Below are 24100 nucleotides of genomic sequence, written 5' to 3'. Positions count from 1 at the left end.
GCATGGTCTCATAAAGGCCTTAAAGCTTGCAACTTTACCGCTAAAGGAACTCATTGAGCCTCAAGGGTGGCAGCCCTAAGCTCAAACTCGAAGTTGCATGATCAAGATCCAATCTTTGGACCTAAAGAGGTCCAAATCTTCCAAAAACCTAGATCTAGACTTTGAGGAGGAAAGTTAAGAGCTTTATACCTCCTCTTGATGCCAAATGATGAGTTTAATCCAGATCCTTGAGCTCAAGGTACTCCAAGGCTTCTTCTCTAACCTCTCCTTTTCTTCTTAAAAGCTTTCCTTCACCAAAATAAGCTCACAAAGGTCAAACACACACAACAATAGAGTATGAGGCGTATTAGGGTTTCTCTGAGGGTGAGGGGGCTGATAAGAAGGTCAGTGGTGGCTATAATGGGGTATTTATATGCCTTAAATCCTAAAAAATTAGGGTTTGCTAACTGCTCACGTACGCTACGTGTACTCCTAGTACGCTGCGCGTACGTGTGCGCGCCCCCCGAATCCGATGCGAACCACTACGCCCCGCGTACGCCCAAGCTACGCCCAGCGTACGTCTTATGGGCGGCCCAAAACTTTGGCCCATTTGCTTAAGTCCAATCCAATAGTCCTTTTTATCTAAACTTGGCCCAACCATAATTTAAGAAGAAATTAATAATTAATACCTTGGAAGTCGATCGTTACACCAGTAAGGGACTCGACGAGTCCATGCCTAAATTCATCCAACTCGTCGAGTTGGTTCATGCAGTCGACGAGTTGGACCCCTTGACAGCATATCTTCGAGTTTTAAGGATGGAATTGGTTTAGAATCATTACCTTAACCTGTTTTGGACTCATAAAACCTGTTTTTGATGTGGTAATGATTATGGTAAACCAATTTCAAGGTTGTTATCAAAATTTCAAGTTTTATGTGTGTTTATGTAATTCTTGAAATTGTTGATATGATTGTTCATACACTTATGAGTTTTGGTAGATCATAGGAATTATTTGCAAATTGTTGTTAGTTAATTCTTGTTCTAAATGTATTTTTAATGGAGTCCATAATTTGTCCTCAAGTTATGGATTACCAAAAGTCATTTCTTTTAAAGATTCATTAAAATGCATAGGTTACAAAATTAAAGAGTCTTTGTTTTATGAACTCCATAACTTGTCCTCAAGTTATGAATGTTCAAGAGTCTCTTCATTAAAGTTTTTAAAACCTTAATTAAACTCATAAGTTATGAAAATCCAAAAGTTTTTGAATAGTTCAAAATTTGCCCTCAAGTTTTGGAATTTGTAAAGTTTCTCCTCATGAATACTTTAATTCCATGTTAAACCCTTAGAATTTTAAAAGTTAAAATTCAACCCTTATACTTTATAGTATTATAAGTTAATAATATATATATGTATAAGAACAAAGTCAGTCTTACCGTTAGTAGGCCTCATTCACGAAGCCGGTCTATAAGGGGGGTATAAGGTTACTGCCTATAAAATGGCAGTTTAATGGGTGTCCACTCTCACCCACCGCTTCCTTGACTGGTGGAGGGTCGTTAGTCGAACGGGTTTGACAGGACTCTAATTCTCCCTTCATTATAAGTATAATGATAAATATAAAGTAACTAAACCTTTTATAAATTCCCAATCTTAGTTACTTTAGGAAAATGTGAATTTGGTGCTAACCCATGAAATTACACTTTGCACTTTGCTTAAATCGTTAGTGGAGCGTGTGTGGTTAACCGGCATACTAACCTGGATTTAACAAGGTAGGAAAAGGGTAACTTAATGTTTATCATAGGATCGGTGGAGCGCGTGTGGTTAACCGACACATCGATTAAGTGATAAATATTAAGGGTACCAAGTATATTTGCATGGTTATTCACACCTTGTTTTGTGATCCTTGGCATCCCAGTCACAAAACTTGAGAGGGCACAATCGAGATTGAAACATACCATTGAAAAGTTCAATGAATCTCAAAAGATCTAGGAGTTTCAAATCCAATTAAAACCTAATAAATTATTTCGTTTTTCATGGTGGAAATTGGTGAATCGTCATTCGCCTACCTTCAAATAGTTTATAGCTTGGATTACGGCATCCCTCTTCCAAGTTATAAAATATTGTGTTGGGTCCTAGCCTTAATATTTCATATTGGGTGTTATATTAAGGACTTTAAATCAACTAACTTGAATTTCTCCCATTGTAAATGTCTGGTTTAGACAGCTATGATCTTCCCAAATCTCATGGAATATGCTTTCCTAATGAAGATGATGTCCCATGGAAACACGTCAGCGAACTCCCTGACTACTGGAACCTCTGAAACTGTGGTCTGATCCCTCACCCCGCGTATCCACCACGTATGCTAGATAACCTGCACACCCGTGCTGAATATACTGCCGAGCCCTAGCAGTTGAACAAAACCTTGATCCTAATCTAGTGCCCTCACCGTAGATAATCAGCTCTCCCCCACTTGGGGTTCGAACTACCGCCCGCTGACCCTCGCAGTCGATCATGGCACCGAAGCGACTAATCCAGTCCATACCTACAATCACACATACCTCCCCATTGGGGATCGGAATCAAGTCTATCGGAAAAGATACCCCGAAGATATCCAACACGTAACCCCGATAGACTGAAGAAGCTGAAATCCCGTGTTCGTTGGCGATAGAGACTCACAACGGACACTTTAGCTCTCCTACTGGAAAACCAAACTCCCTACTAAAAGACTGAGAGACAAACGACCGACTCGCCCCTGAGTTGAATAATACCAAAGCAGGTAAGGAGTTCACTAAGAATGTACCTAACATGGTATAGCACATATAATCATAAAAAAAATATAATCAGTAAGATAAGGGATAGAAACGTACCAGCCTGGTGCTGCCCTGGCCTCCTCTGCCGTAAGCTAGAAGGTGCGTCCCTGAGCCCTCGGGGGTGCTGCTCTACCCTGACTCCCGTTAGTAATCCTCGGTGTAGCCGTCGCTGGAGCCTACGCCAGCCTGGCAGCGAGCTGTGGACAGTTAGTCTTCACGTGACCTACCTGATGGTAGTGGTAGCAGATCCTCACATCCTGAACCGGGGCTAGTTGGCGACAATCCCTCGCAAAATGCCCCTCCTTTCCGTATTTGTGGCACACACTACTCGATCTACAAACCCTCGAGTGACCCTTCCCGCACTTGCCACACGTGCGGCCCTATTGTCCTCCCGACCAAGAATCAGCGGTCTTAGACCGCTTTGGTGCCGGCTATGGCTGCGTCGGGGCCTGCCTCTCCTCCTGTAAGTGTAACTCGATCTCAAGCTCATGCCGCCTAGTGGCCTCCTGTAACTCCATCAGTGTATCACAACGTTGGGTAGCAACAAACTGACGGATGTCAGTTTTAAGCATGCTCAGATAACGTGTCATTTGAGCCTGCTCGGAAGTAAACTCTGGGAAAAACATCGCCCTCCCAGTGAACATACGGGTGATCTCTGTCACCGTCTCCGTACCCTGCCTCAAATCCAGAAACTCCTGAGCTAACCGCTCCCACTCGACCCGCAGACTGTAGCGAGCGCAAAACATATCCCAAAACTACTCCCAAGCAACCGCAACTCTCTGATCATTAGTGTATGACCCTGTCATCAACATTCACCATTCCTTTGTCCTGGACCTCAGCAAGTTCAGGGCACATCTTACCTTCTGGTCAGCAGGACATGAGCACGTGAAGAAACATCCCTCCATATCGGACAGCCACCTCATGGCTACAATCGGATCCTGTACTCCATCAAAAGTCGGGGGCTTCATGTTATCTAAGTCCCGGTATTGAAAAGCCCGACTGGCTCCTCCTCATGTCATCGTTGCAGCTGTTGTAGCTGCTGCAGCAGCCGTCTCAATAATGGTTGCATAGCGTTCATCAAAATACTCAACCATGGCGGTCTTAATAGACCCAAACATCTCCGAAAACTGTGCTCGGAATAGAGTAGCAACCTCATCATGTTGGATCTCTGGAATCTTGGCATCCAGTTCATCCGACCTCATCTGATCAACGACCATGGGCACTGCCGGTCCCTCCTGACCGCCATCTCCTGATCCTGATCTGGATCCAGTCACAAATCGTCTAGTAACCACCATGCCGTAACACAAGAACAAAAGGATTTTACGGCCAAGCCATCTCCCATGGCCGTAAACCCCTTTAAGGGTGCCATTTTGGCCATAAACCCTCCTAGATGAAAAGCTTGTGACCTAGAACCCTTCCTTGATGGAAATAGGACCTTAAACTACTCTCAAATGCATAATGACCATGAGTTTATGGTTGTAAACTCCTTTGGGCCGTAAACTCATCAAAAGCCTCCATTGAGTTGGTCTTTCTCATCCTTGTGTAGAGCAAATGTCCCTCAAGCTTCCCTAGCCTTCGATAACACACTTATGCATGTTTGACCATGAGTTTACGGCCGTAAACTTCCTTGGCCGTAAACCCATGGTAGTAAACTCATGGTAGTACCATTCCACTCTCCTTTGATGAATCACATGTGATTCCAACACTTGATCAAAGTGTTTCCTAGTCCCGGAAGGTGTTTCCTTTCATATAGTTGCTTATAAACACTATATTCATGCCAATATATGTCATTATATGTCATTTAGGACTTGTTGTGTCTCAGGACTTCATTCGTGGAACTTCTCATCCTTACACGCGTATTCGTTGAATCATCCACATCAGGTGAGTTCATACCCCGTAATGAATCTTTTAACTGTTTTAAATGATTTTAAGGGCGGGATACAAGTTGAACACAATGATAATTGTGTAATTGTTTGTTATAAACATCTTTCAAAATGTTGCTTATGTCTTTTATATGTGATCAAACCATTTCAAAAACTCTTTTACAGTTATGTTACTTTATAGTTTAATCAAACTCCGTTTTTAAAGTACAAGCATAACTTAGTAATAAAATGAGTCTTTTCAATAACAGTTCAAGTAAAACGTTAGTAAACTATAATAGGTATAGTTTAGGAAGATACTATTCATTACTTCTAGTACAATGAAGCATACAAAGAGTCAGTTCATACATGAGTCAAGCATACTATGATGAGAAACAAACAGAACATACATACATACTAGACAGAGAGAACATACAATATAGCTAGTACATACTATACATTATACAAGAGAACATACTATGATGAGAAACAAACAGAACATACATACATACTAGATAGAGAGAACATACAATACAGCTAGTACATACAAAACATATACAAGTATACAATAACATAAATGTGAATCACTGTTTCGAGGCATGGCACCACCTGTCATGGTTCGATTTGCAGCCAGAATCTCCTAGAGGGAGAGCGTGAATTTGGGTATAGAAATATACTGGATTGACTATCCTACACCTTGCTGTTAGCTACAGTGGGATTTGCAAGTCTACGGGTGCCAAATGTCATTCCTTCCGACGTCTTTCATCGTCGTGTTATTAGTCGATAGTATGGTGCAATCATATCACATTATACCTTAAATAACAATTGGTTTAAGGTAGAAAGTACAGCAGTAGTTACTATAATACAATACTACAGTACTTTATTATTTCCCCATTTCATTTACATTGTGATCTTCTCACAATAAACGGTAATACAAAAACTATATTTTTGGTTAATGATAGTCTCACTTGGGAAAATACACACTCATGCAAGAAACAAACGCACATAACATTAGATGCCTTGGTAGAAGGCTATGGTTAGTAGAGAGGACCATAATGCTAACCTTATGATTCCTTAATGTATACATCCAAGGATATATATATCAATAGGATCTGATAGGTAATAGGATGTGTGCTCTCCGCTTCATTTCTTGTTCCTTGTTTGGTTATGGGCTTTGAACGAGTTCACCCAATCTATTTTCTATTCGATTCTAGATATATATATGCTTAGTATACATTAAGTCATCATAAGGGTACCAGGTATGGGTCAAGTCATAGGACACAGAGTCAATGCACAGTTTTCTAGTACAAAACATACTTTCCGAATCAAAACTTTTGGTATACAAAACTAGAAACTTACTAGTTAAGGGTTTAATCCATTTTGTTAAACCATTATAAACTTAAAGGACCTTAGGTGATTAACTCTATAATACCTGAGTTTATACATCATGGTTATATATCATTAATACCTAATAGGTAGTTGGATGTGTGCTTTCCGCCTTACTTCCTGTTCCTTGTTTGGTTGTGGGCTTAGGGCAGATTCACCCGATTAACTTTTTATCCGATATTAGATCATATATATCCAGTATAAACTAAGTGATTATAGAAGTAATCACTGTGGTCACCATTTTATTATAAGGAATAAGGGTTTTCTTAAAGAATATTTTCATTAAATATAAAGGAACCATTACAATTAACTCCATGAGTAACAAGTGAATACACCAGGGTTATATACCACAATGATCAACAATGGGATGTGTGTTTTCCGCCTTAGGGCAGATGCGCACAATCGATTGTTTGTTTACTCTGAGTCTTATATAACTTGTATCCATTTAGTACTCATAGAAAGGATTGTAGAATCATTTTTACTTATCTTTCATTAAAGTAGGAAATATAGGATTTTCTAGAGGAACAGGCGAACTTTTCTAAACAGAACTTACAACTTACTACATTTTTTCAACTACATTTTCCACAACATTTTACAACAACTTTCTACAACTTACTTACATCGCAAAAATCTTATGAACTCACCAGCTTAATTGCTGATCAACTCTTTCAAATAACTTGTATTCTCAGGAACCTAGTAGACAGGTACTCGTGCTGGGAATTCAGAAGATGGAGCAGTATAGCTTCAAGTCTTGTTTGTTATTTGCTTATGTATTCGATGTTTTGTGAACACACACTTTGTAAACACCTTCTTTCTAATGAAATGGTTATTCATTACTTTGCTTACTATGATTCATGTCTTGTGATACTAAACATGACGTCCTCCACCCCCGAACGTTTCCGCCGTTCCGGTTTTGGGGTGTGACAGATATGTATCAGAGCATTGTTTATAGTGAACTAAGTATATCAACCGGTAAAAGATATACAACTATAAATACAATGGGGCTTAAGTGCTCTGGATAATGATATATTTTAAGTGTATAACGATAAGTTATAAAAATATACCTATTTGCTTATACATGTACATACTAGACCAAGTATCACAAGAAGAAGAGAACTAAAGTATTTAAAGGTTGAACATTGTCGTCAAACCTGAACAGTTATGTAATCATAGCTAGGATCAATATAGCCTGATCAACTATATTCATTCGAGATGTGACCGACATGTGTTTGGGAACGATGTGGTGTTCCAACAATCTTGAAACTTACCTAAACACCAGTATAGAGAATACTAGATCAAAGTACATTAGAGTTAGAATACTATAGGAGTATTCTATGATACCATAACTCGATAACAAGTTTAAAACATACCAAGTACATCACGTTAAAATACTATAGGAGTATTTTAGGCACCATATAAATAACTTATGTGATAACTTAAAAGACCCTTACGGATAGGTCTATAATCTTACAATGTATATTCCCAAGGTTTTATATAAATTGAGATCTTATAGACTTAGAATTTGTGATCTACGCTTCGCTACCCATTCCTTATTTGGTTGTGGTTTTAGAGTAGGATCACTTATTCGAAGGTCTATTTAATCTTGAATTATATACAACTTGTATACATTGTACAATTATAGCAGGACTCTGTAAGGATCACCCCATAAAGTTACCTTAAATCTCATAGATTCTTTAGTCACTTCCATTCTCGCACGACAAACCCAGATAGATGTAACCACTTCCTCATAGTAGACAACAGAAGAGTCAGGAGGAAACGAGAGAAAGTTCATGAGGAGATTTCAAAGAGGGATCAACCAAAGTAACCAAAAACGTCTTACACGTCACACTAATAAATAATAATCTTGTTAACTTAATGAGCGAGTGGAGACACTGCTCACATTATATGTTAACAGTTATTCAGGCAACAGATATTCATTCGAGGATAACCATTTCAAGTTCATAGATTTTATTAGGTATAGACTCTTTTATGAATTGTTTCTAGAACCCTGTGGAAGTCAGGACCCGATACACCTAAAACTAGGATAACCTTGTCTTTTTAGCTTTCAGCTTGTGTCCATTGCTTTAGACTTATTCTGTCTCATTTTTGTATTCTTTTAGCAAAGATGCCTCCTCGCAGATCAAACAGACGCACTACTCCGATAACTCCAACTCCACCGTCACAATTCGATACCGCTACTCTCCACGCAGCGATATCCTCCACAGTGGCAACTGCTATAGCTCACCTCGGTGAAAGTGGTACCTTCGGATCTGCTAGCGGTACCCACTTAGCCAACCCCGGAGTTACTCACGGACACCCAAGGGAGTGTTCGTATAAAGACTTCATGAACTGCAAACCAAATTCCTTTAATGGAAATGGTGGAGTCATCGCTCTAACGCGATGGTTCGAGAAAACAGATTCGGTCTTCGAAATCTGTTCGTGCCCAGAAGGGAGCAAAGTGAAGTTTGCCGCCTGCACCTTCTCTGACAAAGCCCTAACATGGTGGAACAGCCATGTTAAGTCACTGACCCTATCAGTGGCTAACTCAATAGGTTGGGAGAACCTAAAAGAGTTAATGCAGGAAGAATACTGCCCGAGGGGCGAAGTTCAAAAGCTGGAACAAGAACTATGGGAGCTCACTATGGTCGGCTCAGACATAGTGACCTACACTGACCGGTTCAGCGACCTAGAAGCGTTATGCCCCCGGATGGTTACCCCGGAGAGCAAGAAGATAGAAAGATACATCTGGGGTCTGACTGCTCCGACCCAAGGAGATGTGTTGTCATCTAACCCAGCCACATTCGATAGCGCCAAACGCCTGGCCCAGCCACTCATCGACCATGGAGTCCGCCATGGTGTGGAAGTCCTCGTTCCCGAGCCATTAAAGGGAAAGGACTATAATCAGAAGTCGGGGAACAAGAGGAAGAAGAAGCGAACAACACAGGACACCCCGCAAGAGCAACAAGCGAGTATTATGTATGCCGCTACAACGCATGCTGCTCCGGCACCTGCCAGTCGATATGCTGGAACCCTCCCAAAGTGTGGAAAATGCACCTATCACCACACCGGAGTATGCCGGGAAATGCAGTGTCTGAACTGCCACAGAAAGGGACACACAGTCCGTTTCTGCAGGGCACCGACTCAACCGATCTCCCAAGTCCTAAGAGCTGAAGAAAACCAAGCCTGTTATGGTTGTGGTGAGACTGGACACTATCAGAGGGACTGCCCGATAACAAAGAACTCAGGAGCGGATGGATGAATTCTGATGATCACCGCAGGGGAATCTACCCCGGAGTCGTCGACGAGCAGCGGTACGTTTTCGAAATAGTAATTACTTTGAAAATTAATTTATATTCATATAAGATTAAAACTTGGGGAAAACACTTAAAAAGTAATTATAATAACTCACATATTGAGATAGATCACAGTATTCAAGAGAACTAAAAGATCCGTTTAGAGAAGCTATGATGGCGTAGCATATACATCATGGTTGTGAATAACTAAGAGGTTGCAGGCTTAGAGTGAGTGATTCCGCCTTAATCCCTGTTCCTTATTTGGTTGAGGATTTGAGGCAGAGTTACTCAGTCGGCTGTCTTATTCATCTTAAATATTCATAACTTGTATATGACAGGCGATCGTAGTGGTACCGAGGAGGATCATGATATAAAGTATCATCACCAGTTATCAAAGCAATTTCATTTGTATGTATGCGCACATAGCGGTACGATACGTAGGAGTGTTAACATCAAAGGGAAAACAGAAAGCCCTGGATCATTTACAAAGAGTACATTTTCGAACACACTAGGAGTACATTGTCGAATATACTAGGAATACATCATCGTATAACAGACGTTTCTTTTAAATTGGCCAAAACTTTGTTCAGTAAAGAGTCTGTTACTATCATTCGTCATGAATTCGCGTGGTCCTCACCATACTAAGTTCATATGTTTCTATCGCCTCGATCGTCAAGTTCTCGAAACTTTTGTCATTCGTATCAACCGTCCGACCTAAAACTCAGTTTTATCTTTCGTATTCTAAACCCTGAAGTACTCGTGCGAAGAGTACTTTGTCCTCCGAAGGCTTATCGTCGGATGTCCGCAGACCGTCACAAAATACCACTCGTCCAACAGGCCAAGTTTGAGCACAGAGGCTATGGAGGAATACAGCCCACCTATCACTATTCAGTGTATACACGAGGGTGGTATATGATTATGATTACGCAGATTTAGTATGTGTGTTTCCGCCCTATCTCCTTTACCTTGTTTGGTTGTGGACCTGAGGCAGAGTCGCACATCTGACCGTCATACTAATCCTAATTATATACGACTTGTATACACGAGGTAATGATAGATGGACCAAGTATGAATCCTATCATGAACACCAGGGCAAAGTTTCCAGGTCTACGAGTAGGTATTCTGCCAATCAGAGGAGCGCAACCCCAGTAGTACTGCGAAGAAAGCTAATTTCGGGACGAAATTCCATCTAATGGGGGGATGATGTGACAACCCGAAAATTTTTTGTTTTAAAAGCACAGTCAGTCAACTCAACTGAGTGTCAGAATCATTGGTAATAAGTTCTAGCCTGGTTAAAGGTCATTCTAAGGAGTTTTAAGCCTAATACACTCAAGGAATGAGTGTTAGGAAGTACCTGCTAGAACCACAGTATAGCATGCAAGCCTTAAACTCCATCAAGAGGAGTTTACGGCCAAGTTCCCAAGAGTTTACGGCCGTAAACTCAAGGGGGCCGTAAACTCACCTCTACATATATAAAACTTGGCCATTTTTCATATTCCTTCTTTCCTTGGCCGACTTTCTTCAAATCCTCTCAAGTATCATCCAACTTTTCATCCTAGATCTTCATTTATGTAAGTATTCTATCCTTTGATTAGTTGGTACACCTTCTTAACTAGCTTCATCCATTGATTTCATCCATAGAAATCATCTTTTCTTATATCTTCAAGAAACACCAAGAACACACACTAGTGTTCTTGGCCAAAATCAACCATTTCAAGCCTCTATATCGTAAGTACTCTTCCCTACACATGATATCTAGTTAAGACTCATGCTTAGAGCCTTGAAAACATCAAAAACACAAGAACAAAAGGAGTTTACGGCCAAGCCATCTCCCATGGCCGTAAACCCCTTTAAGGGTGCCATTTTGGCCATAAACCCTCCTAGATGCAAAGCTTGTGACCTAGAACCCTTCCTTGATGGAAATAGGACCTTAAACTACTCTCAAATGCATAATGACCATGAGTTTACGGCTGTAAACTCCTTTGGGCCGTAAACTCATCAAAAGCCTCCATTGAGTTGGTCTTTCTCATCCTTGTGTAGAGCAAAAGTCCCACAAGCTTCCCTAGCCTTCAATCACACACTTATGCATGTTTGACCATGAGTTTACGGACGTAAACTCCCTTGGCCGTAAACCCATGGTAGTAAACTCATGGTAGTACCATTCCACTCTCCTTTGATACATCACACCAAGGTTTAGGATGCGTACTAATGCAGAAAAATAAAGTCATTGCATGCGCATACAGAAAACATAAGCCAATTAGGACAAATTACACCACCCCAGGAAACGAACTAGACATGAGTACTTCATGCCACCCTCAAACAGATGAACAAAGTAAAATAACAATACAAACCCTAGAAAACATGCTCCGTTCTTGGGTGATAGAATTCGGTAATACATAGGATACTCATTTTCCATTGGTTGAATTCTCATACAACAATAGCTATCACAATAGCATCAAGGCAGCTCCATTTTAGGCCTTGTGTGGGTGCAAATGTCGTTCACTGCTATGTTAGGCAGAAGTTGGAGATACACAACTAGCTGGAAAACAAATTAGCGATACACTACTTATTGGTCCGGAAATCATTCAAGAAACAACGGAGAAGATTGTTTAGATAAAGGAACGGTTAAAAGTCGCACGTAGCCGACAAAAGAGCTATGCTGACAACAAACTCAAACCATTGGAATTCAAAGTAGGAGACCGTGTCTTGCTAAAGGTTGCTCCATGAAAGGGTGTCATCAGATTTGGAAAACAAGGAAAGCAAAACCCCCCAATAGTGAAATAACTTAATAAATGGCACAAAGTAGCCTAGCACTTAATAATTTCGGGACAAAATTCCCTTAACGGGGAGGTAATCTGACATCACGGAATTTAGGGCATAGACTACGAGCGAATAAATTACAATGAATCTTTTTGTAATTTAAATCATTTGGTTTTAGTACATCGAAAGTAAAATAAATGAGTTCATTTCAAATATTATAAGATGTCAAATGAGATCTTACTTCCAAATGTGTAAACTGCCAACCAAACCCAACACCTCAAACTACAACGCTGACTGTCGCGTCTGAAAAACTAAAATTTCGTATTAAGGAGTATTGAGCAAAGAAAACATTAAAATATTATAGTACATGTTTCCCTATTTCCGAAAATATAAAGAACATCCCAAACGAAGTTCGTATGCAAAAGATACGACCGTTTTAAGAAAACAGACAGTAAAACACTAGTTTTCTTTAATAGCGTAAAACTGAATTGATCCATTGAGGCACTTACACACCTCCGATGGAAAGTCCGAGAGCGTTTTTGGAATCAGGCTATAGCCTAATATTTAATTTCACACTCAAAATATTTTTAGCTAAAATATTCACAAAAATCGAAAAATCCACAACTCAAAACGTGATTTCCCGGAGTTCCGTAACTCGAAATTTTTTTCCGTTTGAGTTTTTGAAATCCTTAAATTAAACGCAATCAATCGGCACGTTCAAAAAAGATTCTCAACATTCGGATCCTGATGCATTCGATTATGTGTGCTTTTGAGCATTTAATGAGAGTATAATCCAAATATAGGGCCCACAAGACCTGAAACCAAATTTTCTTTCCTTCCCCTTATGACTCCCCACATGCTCTCTTTCCCCTTACCTCTTCTTTCTTGCTTACACTCTATCTCAAAAAGTACGAGGCATGGTTCTTGAGGTGACATGAAGGTATGCCTTCCTTGGGCATGTGAGGGCTTCATTAAATATAAATAGAAGCTTCTATTTCCTTCAATCCTCACAATCTCAGCTCTCTCAAATCTCTCTCCCAAATCCTTCTCTCAAACCTCTCTTAAATTTCTTTCTCTCTCTCTCTCTCTATCTCTCTATACTCTCACTAGACTCTCTTTATCTCTTTCTTTGTAGACACACACACACACCACCAAATACTATTAATTCCACCACTCTAAACCACCCTATGCCACCCTTATAACCTCTCCCTTAAACACCAACATCATTCCAGCCCTTCCTTCCGCTGAAATCAACTCGAAATAGCAGAAGAGAACCGAAAACAGCATGCCAACTTCAGATTCTACAAACTTCCGAAGTTTACCCATTTTGGATCCTTCCCATATCTGATCCTGCCCACTTCGGAACCCCTTCTACTTCGAAACCTGCAGCTTCAGATCTTCAATACCTTGGGAACTCCTATCACCTTCAGAACTCATGTCACCTTTGGAACTTCTACCTACTTCGGATCTCCTACCAACTTAGGACCCTAACCACTTCGGACCTCAACCAACTTCGGATCCTTCTTCACTTTGGATTTATACAGCTTCGGAATTTCAACAAGCCTCAGATCTTTTGCACCTCATAACTTCTGCACTTCGGATCTTCTGTTCCTTAGAAATTTTTCCGCTTTAATTGTCTCCTTTCATAAAAAATAAGCTAATCCCGGAGGTTCAAATTCAAAACAACGTATCCCAGTTCTCGCATAAAACACTAAACAACAACTTGGTAACCGCACATTAAGGTGAGTGTTACGGCCCCTCTTTTGTATTTACTCATTTTGGGGGGGAATACATGTACTAAGTATTATAAATTATATAAACATATTATTACACTACCTTTTAACTGCTTACGGTACGGGAAATCTGGTTTGAAGGGCCGCTTGGGTTGTTGGATTTCAGAACAGCTTAATTGCTAAATGATCCTGCCTTCCGGTGTTTCATGTCTGGCCCTCGTCTGTACATAGTAGTTACAAAACCTTGTTTAAAGTAAACAATACCATTTTAAACTTCGATATCCTAGTATGTTATGTTGTTAAATCTATACAACTATTGGAATAATATATGCCTTTTACTATAGAGTTTATAAAAGAAGCATACTTCATTATAAAAGTTAGGCCTTATACTTTTCACACATGTCAAACATATTCGGCTTTTATGAACTTGATGTCATGAAATAACATATGCCTTTTACTATAGAGTTTATAAAAGAAACATACTTCGTTATAAAAGTTAGTGCGTTGTACTTTACACACATGTCAAACATACTCGAGTTTTATGAACTTCATGTCATGAAATAACATATGCCTCTTACTATAGAGTTTATAAAAGAAGCATACTTCGTTATAAAAGTTAGTGCCTTATACTTTACACACATGTTAAACATACTCGGCTTTTATAAACTTGATGTCATGAAATTCATTATGCCTAGAACTTACCCACAAATAGGTTAGGCCGAGAGTTATTCAGAAACTTTTTAGTTAAGGAGTTTTTAGTGAGATGTTATTCATTAGTTGGGTCTAACCACTTAGCATACCCACAGTACTATAACCGCTAATCTTCGGAGTGAGATACATATGTATAGATCTATATGGGGTTGACATCCCCACCTGCAGTTGCTAGCTACAACCTCAACTGATCAATCGAAGCGGGTGATAAGTGTCTACAATTGTTACTGCAACGTCAAATGAAGCGTTGTAGTCGGGTACACTCAAGTCACATAGCTCGGTTATAGGCTCACTATAAACATTAACTCAAATATCTCTCTCTCTCTCTCTCTCTCTCTCTCTCTCTCTCTCTCTTTCTCTCTCTCTCACTACAACTTATAAACTTGGTTGGTTTAAAAATTATTTTAAGCATGAAATTACTTATGTCAAGACACTGTTTAAAATTTTCAAAGCTTATTTAAATATTGTTTACTTATAAAGAAAATACTTTTTGAAATGCTTTTAAGAGTATTATTACTGCTGCTAGTAGAAAACCTGTTGTTGGATATAGTGTCTAAGTCCATAACTTTATTTGGTATGTACTTGACCCGACCCGGCATGGTCCATTTGGGTTGCATGGCATTGCAATACTTGGATAGACTAAATGAGAGAATAAGGCACTTATCATTATTAATATATTATAAGTTCTAATATATTAATAATAGTATTATTTAATTAGTATTGATCAAGTATTAATCTAGTATTAATTTGGTGATCAAAGTGAGACTAGTTAAATATATAGGGTTGATTATGACAATCATCAATTCTTTTATGGTGGATTAATGATCCATGGTTTATGGGTTTGGTTATAACCATATGGAGCTCCATGGATAGTCCATGGGAGTTACAAATCCATGGGTCATGGGAAATCAAGAGTCATGACAATTAAGGGCATTCATGTGTAAACCCTAATTGTCACAACACTATAAAAGGAACCCTATGGCTAGCAAAATTGTGACCTAGTGACCTAGTGTTACTAGAGAGGGCATAACCGATTTTGAGTGCTAGAAGTATTCTCTCAAGTTATTCCAAGTCTTGTGGTGTTGTGTGAAGCATTTGAGGCACAACATTTGGGGTGCTAGGCTCACAAAGTCTTGAAGGAATCCAAGCAACAACAAGGTATGTATTTCTACTAGTTTTATGTTTTATGTAATCCCCATGCTATGCTAGTTAGGAAATAACCTTGAAAAAGAAATTTGCATGTATATAGAGAAAACATAGATTCAAGGTTATTAGGGTTGCATGTACACTTAGGAAGTGTTAGAATGCTCAAAAACCCATCAGTGGTATCAGAGCCTAGGATTGTTTTCTGTATACTTGATGCAAAACTGCTTAAAAATCGAAAATTCTGCACTCTGACGACTGGACTCGCCGAGTCCATGGGGAGGACTCGCCGAGTCCATGAACAAATTCATCCTACTCGACGAGTAGAATAATGCACTCGACGAGTAGGAGCGTGCTGGGCAGTTTTTTCGAGTTTTGTTGCTGGAAATGGATTAAGATCATTATCCCAATCTGTTTTGGACTTGTAAAATCTGTTTTTCAAAATGATAATGATTATGTTAACCCATTTTACATGACTTTTATCAATTTTCAAGTATTGTATATGTTTATATGATTTTCTTGAAATTGTTTGATATTAATATTTGTTCTTATGAGTTTTTAGAAGATCATAGGAATTTTGTGTAACTTACATGCTTGTTTAATTCATGATCTTAATGCTAATGATGGTGTCCATAACTTGTCCTCAAGTTATGGATAACCAAAAGTCACTTCTTTTAATTATGATTAAAGAACTAAAGAGGTTTCATAAAATGAAGAGTCTTCATTTTATGAACCATTAAAACTCATAAGTTACAAATTGAAGAGACTTGGAATAGTTTCAATTCTTGCCCTCAAGTTTTGGAATTTGAAAAGCCTTACACTTTAATTCCAAATTGAACTCTTAGAATTTTTAAAGGTAAAATTCAAGCTTTATGGACTTCATTAAATTAATTAAAGTGTTTAATTAAAAGAGTTAATAATTCCATAAAGACATGGTTTAAGTTTAATTAAATTAAGTATAGTTTAATTAATAGATTAAACCACCAAGTATTTTAAATGTTTAAAATACACCCTTATACTATTATTATAATTTTAATTATATAGATATGTATAAGAATATGTCATTCTTACCGTTAGTATGCCTCATTCACGAAGCCGGTCTATAAGGGGGGGTATAAGGTTGTTGCCTATAAAATGGTGACTTAATGGGTGTCCACTCTCACCCACCGCTTCCTTGATCGGTGGAGGGTCGTTAGCCGAACGGGTAGGATACGACTTTAAATACTCGTTAAAAGTATAATGAATTATAAAGTAACTATACATTATAAATTCCCAATCTTAGTTACTTTAGGAAAATGTGAAATTGGTGCTAGCCCATAAAATTACACTTTGTACCTTACCAAGTCGTTAGTGGAGCGTGTGTGGTTAACCGGCACACTAACATGGACTAGTAAGAGTGGCAAAGGGTAACTTGACTTTATTATAGATCGGTGGAGCGTGTGTGGTTAACCGGCACATCGATTAGGTAATATTGTTGAGGGTACCAAGTCAATTTGTATGGTTATTCACACCTTATTTGTGATCCTCGGCATCCCAGTCACAAACTTGAGAGGGCACAATCGAGATTCAAACATGCCATTGAAAGTTCAATGTATCTCAAAAGATCTAGGAGTTTCAAATCCAATTAAAAACTTAATTATATTTCGTTTTTATGGTAGGAAATTGGTAAATCGTCATTTACCTACCTTCAACTATTTTATAATTTGGATTACGGCATCCCTCTTCCAGTTATAAATAGGTTGTTGGGTCCTAGCCTTAATATTTCATATTGGGTGTTATATTAAGGACTTTAAATCAACTAACTTGAATTTCTCCCATTATAGATGTCTAGTTTAGACAGCTATGGTCCTCCCAAATCTTTAGGAACAAGTTTCCTAATGAAGATGATATCCCAAATGGCAACCAAGGTGAAAGATCAATCCCTTTGTTGTGCATTAGTGGGACTAGAAATCATACTTCACTTCCTCCACCTCCTCCAACAAATCTCCTTATCCCACAAGTTTCAAGACATGATAAGTTCTAAGTCACTCAATCCCTATTGGCAAACAAAATCTATATGTGCTTAGGTCTTGGAGATTAAGTCACATATTGACAAGCCGGGAGAGTAGGGTGTCGAAGTCTCAAGGTAGCTGGCTGTTGACTTGGTCACTCCCTGATAACAGATCACGACATGACCCTTAATGATCTTACCTATTTGCTTAATGATGCTGAATCAGCAATGATTTGGAGCATTGGTAAAGCAAAATTGATTGGAAGATCAACTTCCCAAACTTCCATGGACATTGACAATGGTAACATTGGAAGTCCAGAAAAACTTTCTCTTCCCAATTGAAAGGGATTGGCCATAGTCAACTCGGTTGACCAAATGGTAAAGAGAAAGGCTAAGTCTGTGATAGTCCTGTGTACCGTTTCCAAAGAGTCCATATGTTTCTGTTGCCAAAGGAAGGGCATTGGTTGCGAAGCTGCCAAATTTACCTAAAAGTCCATAAGGATAGTAAAGTCAAATGTTTGACTCTACTTCAGGTAAAGTCCATTGTCTAACTCTATTAAGTTTCTATTCTGAGATTCTTATTGCATGATGTGACTGGGTCACATGTTGATGTTTTAAGAATCAAAGAAAAGTGAAGAAACTTAAAGGAAGTATATGCTGATTCTGATCGCGAAGAGGGATTTTGATCGCATGGTTCGGTGATCAGAATTTTGAGCTATTACTTAAGAGTTGAGACATATTGCTTAGGAATAGATAACAACAAGGTTTTCATATGGGTTGTAAGGATAAGTTTTCCACAAAGTTTTAAAATAAAGAAAAGTTTTGATTTGATTTTATTTTAAGTATCCTTACAATGGCATTTGTGAAAAATTGTTGATTATATGTTTCCATTAATAGCAATATTTGAAAATGGATTTGATTCTTTCATTTGTGGTAGTATCATAATTTACCAAATAAGGAAAGATTCTCATCGCCCAAGTTTCAGTTAGATAGAAACTTGGAATCATGCAACTTGTATTGTATGATGAATGAGAAGTTTTCATCTTTGTGAAATTAAGACTAATTCCTTGTTCACATGTACATGTGAGTCAAGTGAAGGACTAAAAGATTGGGTACACTTGGTTGTGTGCTGGTCAGGTCCACCACAAAGATAGATAAGATTATTCGTTATGATTTACTAAAGTTTAGTAAATATGGTTATGCTTACGAGTTTAAGTGTAATTCTGAAACATTGGAAAAGTTTCAATGTATGGCAGAATGAATAAGAAGAATCAAATAAGGCAGAAAGATAAAATTTTCTCCAATCTAAAGAGATGGGAGAGTACTTGTGTATTTTGTTTTATGATTATCTTAGTGATTATGGAACCATATCACAATTGATCCTCTAAGGACACCTTAGTGTGTTTGTTGCCTGAGGAGAGGAATCGTGAATTGTTGAAATGGTTAAATCAAAAGATAATTCATACTTCGTGCCAAAAACAAATCCTGGAGTTATACTCCAATATTGTAACTTGAGTGACATAGTCTTTAGAAAGTTCATAACACTTGTCAAATGTAGAGTAAGATGTTTCCTATTCTTGTACATTTGAGATTGGTAAGTTGTGATGTTTTGGATAAAACAAAGACCAGCTAAGACCAATAGTGAGAAGTGTTTAACTTGATAAGAATCCGCACTAGATCTTGAATATTTGTTTTGTCAAGGAATGGTTCTTGACAAAGAGAAGTCTTATATGTCAAGAGGATAGTGGGAGTCTAAATGATTCTAAAATAGTTTCAAGAACTAAATCAAGAGTTTAGTTAATCACTAGCCCACGACTTGAGGTTTGTAACCTATCGTGTTGACATATTCTTGTTTCTGTGTCTGTTCCAGTTGAAAGTTGATTATGCTTGTGAGTTCTATGAGTTCTCAATTGTTTGCATAACAACCCGGAAGCAATGGTGGGCATTGTGCAACCAGGTGGCAAGAAATTAAGATTGCACAAGTTCAGTCCCTATGAATTTGGAAGTGTCACTAACCTAGTCCTGTGATTATGGTTATGACAAATTCACATGGATAGGAACACATACACCATAAAATCTAAGTGTCATAAGGTTTCTCTTCGATTCATGAAAATGATGGTGAGGAAACGCTTCCACTAAGAAGATTTTAAGTAGATAGCGGTTGTGATATTTGCATTCTCATATAGTTAGTGGAGCGTGTGTGGTTAACCGGCACACTAACTAGTGAGAATTGCAAAAGGTCTAGACAAACATGTGAGCTATCTAAGGAAAGGTGTATGTTTTTGATAAAGTCTTATCAAAGCAATCTACTATCAGAAATATGAACTTTGGTAAGAAAGTCAACAAAGTATTGATTTCTAGAAGTCCAGTTGATTTCTGAGTACATGTCAAAGCTAGTGGGAGCATAAAGTGTTATGCTGGTAATCATTATGCTAGTGGGAGCATGACGATTATGTTAAATATTGCAGGTTAGCAATGTTAATTATAGAAAACAAAAGTTTCAATTCGCCTTGAAAAAGTTGTTTTGCTATAATTAAGGGAGAGGATTTTATACTTCACTCCAATTCTACAAGCTTAGATTGAGAATTTAATCTACTTTAGTCAAGAATATATATGAATGTTATGTTGGAATGGTTTAACATAAGGAAATTCTATATATGTTGCGTTCTCAAAATTCGATTATGATTACGGCATCCCTCTTCATAGTTCGAATTATGAAAACATGGCAAATAAAAATTTTTATAGCATAAATCATGTCCCATATGCTTTGGGTATAGGTTTGATTACATGTGCTATAATATTCATCCATTCTAAATTTTCCAAATGCCTAGGGCATTAAGATGGAAAAAGGAATAGAACTGGAAATGACTAAAATAATTAAGCAAAGTTGTCGAGGACAATCTGAGGTTTACCAAAGATTGGTTGCTCATGGACAATTAGAAGTATAGAGTAAGGACCATATTGACATATTTTGAAAAGAGGCAACTCTTGTTCATAAGTGATGGTCAAAATGGTAATATGGAATTGTCTTCATAGGTGGAAGTTATTCTTTGAATCTGTGTAAGATTAAAGAACTTAATGCTAAGAAGGATGTTCAAAGGAATGTACTTTGAATTTGAGACTTCATTTCCATAGGAATTGTTTTCCATTGGAATACTTTGTAATTTCTGTTGCCAAGTCTTTGCGACTTCTGTGCATAGTCATTACAAGGGGATCATTGCATATAAGTTTAGAATCTAACAGATTACAGTAGATGGCAAGAGTTTGGTATTCTTTCATTTACAACGAGGATTGGAATTGTGAAATGAGCATCATTGGAATATTGTCAATTGATCTATTTCACAAAGAGAGGACCATATGTAAACATAGTATGCATACTTAGAGTATGGCATAATTGTTGTTTGGAAAAACATAGTGTACATGCTTGGAGCATGGGACAACTAATGTTTTAATTCAAGCATAAAGTTGATTAATCGAAACATAAATAATGAGTAATCAATATGGTGCTTAAATAAAAGGTGTTTTATTTACACTCAAAGTGTTGGGGCCATATAAGATTAGTATTATTCTTGTGTTTCACTTTGCATGTTTTGACTTCCAGAATAATTGTGTTATGGTATATATCATATTATTCAAACCATCCACAGTCAGTCATATGTTGCAAGTAGATATGAATCAAGACTGTCATGAATTTGGCTTGTATGATTTGTCTAAAGTGCTTTAGACAAAGCAATGGTTGCTACAACATTCATGAGTACTCATAAGGGCTGAGTATTGGATTCAACCCACGCTCACTTGCATCACTTCATGGAATTTATCTCGAGTGATCATGAGACGGTAATATCATATAAATCTTCAAACCTAGAGATATGAGTTGTTGACTATGAGTTGGTTATTCATTGATTGTACGAAAACGCATTGGTAACTCGATGTTATAAAACGTGCCTTTGTGAATAATTCAACAAGTAGTTAGTACAAGCATATCAGTCGAAGTTTATATGTTCCTTCTAGAAATAGAAGTGATATCTGGGCCCCTCGATGATTTGGTTTTGACTTATGTACCGGGCCCGGTCAGAACCTAATTGATGTGTTCAATTTAGTTCTATGTCAAAACAAATCAAAGATCGAGAAACAAATGCTGGACAATAAGTAAGACCATGTTCCATGTGTTTGTCCGGCTGATATCATGAGAACAGAGGATTGTATGATCACTTATCTTAAATGGCGTATCATCATCATCTCAGTTCCGAGAGACTTTGAAAGAGGTACGATTGCTAGTCGGATTTTGAAGTCATATTTGCAAATATAGTTATTAGACTTATCCAAGTGGGAGACTGTTGGATATAGTGTCTAAGTCCATAACTTTATTTGGTATGTACTTGACCCGACCCGGCATGGTCCATTTGGGTTGCATGGCATTGCAATACTTGGATAGACTAAATGAGAGAATAAGGCACTTATCATTATTAATATATTATAAGTTCTAATATATTAATAATAGTATTATTTAATTAGTATTGATCAAGTATTAATCTAGTATTAATTTGGTGATCAAAGTGAGACTAATTAAATATATAGGGTTGATTATGACAATCATCAATTCTTTTATGGTGGATTAATGATCCATGGTTTATGGGTTTGGTTATAACCATATGGAGCTCCATGGATAGTCCATGGGAGTTACAAATCCATGGGTCATGGGAAATCAAGAGTCATGACAATTAAGGGCATTCATGTGTAAACCCTAATTGTCACAACACTATAAAAGGAACCCTATGGCTAGCAAAATTGTGACCTAGTGACCTAGTGTTACTAGAGAGGGCATAACCGATTTTGAGTGCTAGAAGTATTCTCTCAAGTTATTCCAAGTCTTGTGGTGTTGTGTGAAGCATTTGAGGCACAACATTTGGGGTGCTAGGCTCACAAAGTCTTGAAGGAATCCAAGCAACAACAAGGTATGTATTTCTACTAGTTTTATGTTTTATGTAATCCCCATGCTATGCTAGTTAGGAAATAACCTTGAAAAAGAAATTTGCATGTATATAGAGAAAACATAGATTCAAGGTTATTAGGGTTGCATGTACACTTAGGAAGTGTTAGAATGCTCAAAAACCCATCACCTGTGACTCTCACCAACCTTGTGTTGACCCTCAAAACTACATTTATTCTCAAGAATTCAGTAATCAAGCAAATTCAGACGACGGATAATTAGGGATCTCAGGCAATTTAGTTTACTACTTTTATTATGTCCGCCTACCTGTTTAAGGTAGTTTATATATTATACTATTATCTATAAGAACCATGTATTCAAACATCAAGATAGAATATGAATGTTGTTTTTTATTGTTGTACTTTTGCTATATATTCAGTTTATCTGTGATCCATCAACTTAGTCGCACAGCCCGGCATGCTCCGCCGCCTCGGTCGGGGGTGTGAAACTAATATTTGTAGTTATAAATGGTATCATACATAGTCGAGTCTCTTAATTCAAAACTACGTCATATTTCTTCTATTAATCGGGTATCTAACAAGGAAAGGCATCAACATCCCCTTGCATTCTATTTTGCAATATCTGTATAAGGACAATCGGGTATCTAACAAGGAAAGGCATCAACATCCCCTTGCACCAGCTGCTAGTAATCATGCAACTAAGGAACCAACCGCCACCAATGTTGCTACCACGATATCTGCTACCTCCAAATCTCTGCTTCTAACTAATCAGTTAGATCCAATAACATCCCCTATCATGCATAACGGTGATCTCCATGTTGGGTTTTATTTGAAAATCGGTTTCTAAAAAAACACTAAAAACGGCAATGGAAGCTTTAAAATTGTGAATAAACTTAAAACTATTTTAACCCACCACACATCATTTTCAAAAGCACAGAAATATTATTACAACCATAGGAAGAAAAATAATACAACCTTTGAAGAGTTTGATCCTCTTGGGAGGTTGGAAGTTGATGAAGAATGTAGATGTAGAACTCCACTAAAGTAGAAACACCAACACTACTTCAACTTGACATGGATGCTAGTCTTGGATTCTTGTAACAATAAGAACACTCTTAAGCTTTATGTCAAAACCTATGTAATGACTTAAAAAAGAGTTTGCAAGTATCAAATTTTCTTCTAGTTTCTTAACAGTTTAAGAAATTCATATATATATATATATATATATATATATATATATATATATATATATATATATATATATATATATATATATATATAGGTTCAGGTTCATTTAAGACCATGCTAATTTTGTGAAACCGTGAGACCAAATCTAAAAATAATTTTAAAATGCAAAATAAAAGGAAAAATCCGAAAATTCTTTTTTTAATTATTATTTTCGTCACTTTAATTACCTAAAAAAAATAAAAAAAAAATTACCATTTTTTTTTTAAAAAATACGTGAAATATTCTAATACAATATTATACT

This window comes from Lactuca virosa, chromosome 5 (genome assembly GCF_052849685.1).
Source record: "Lactuca virosa cultivar CGN04683 chromosome 5, Lactuca_virosa_CGN04683_v6, whole genome shotgun sequence".
In the NCBI taxonomy this organism is placed as follows: Eukaryota; Viridiplantae; Streptophyta; class Magnoliopsida; order Asterales; family Asteraceae; genus Lactuca; species Lactuca virosa.
The sequence above is the reverse complement of the archived record's forward strand: the minus strand, read 5'-3'. Positions refer to the sequence as shown.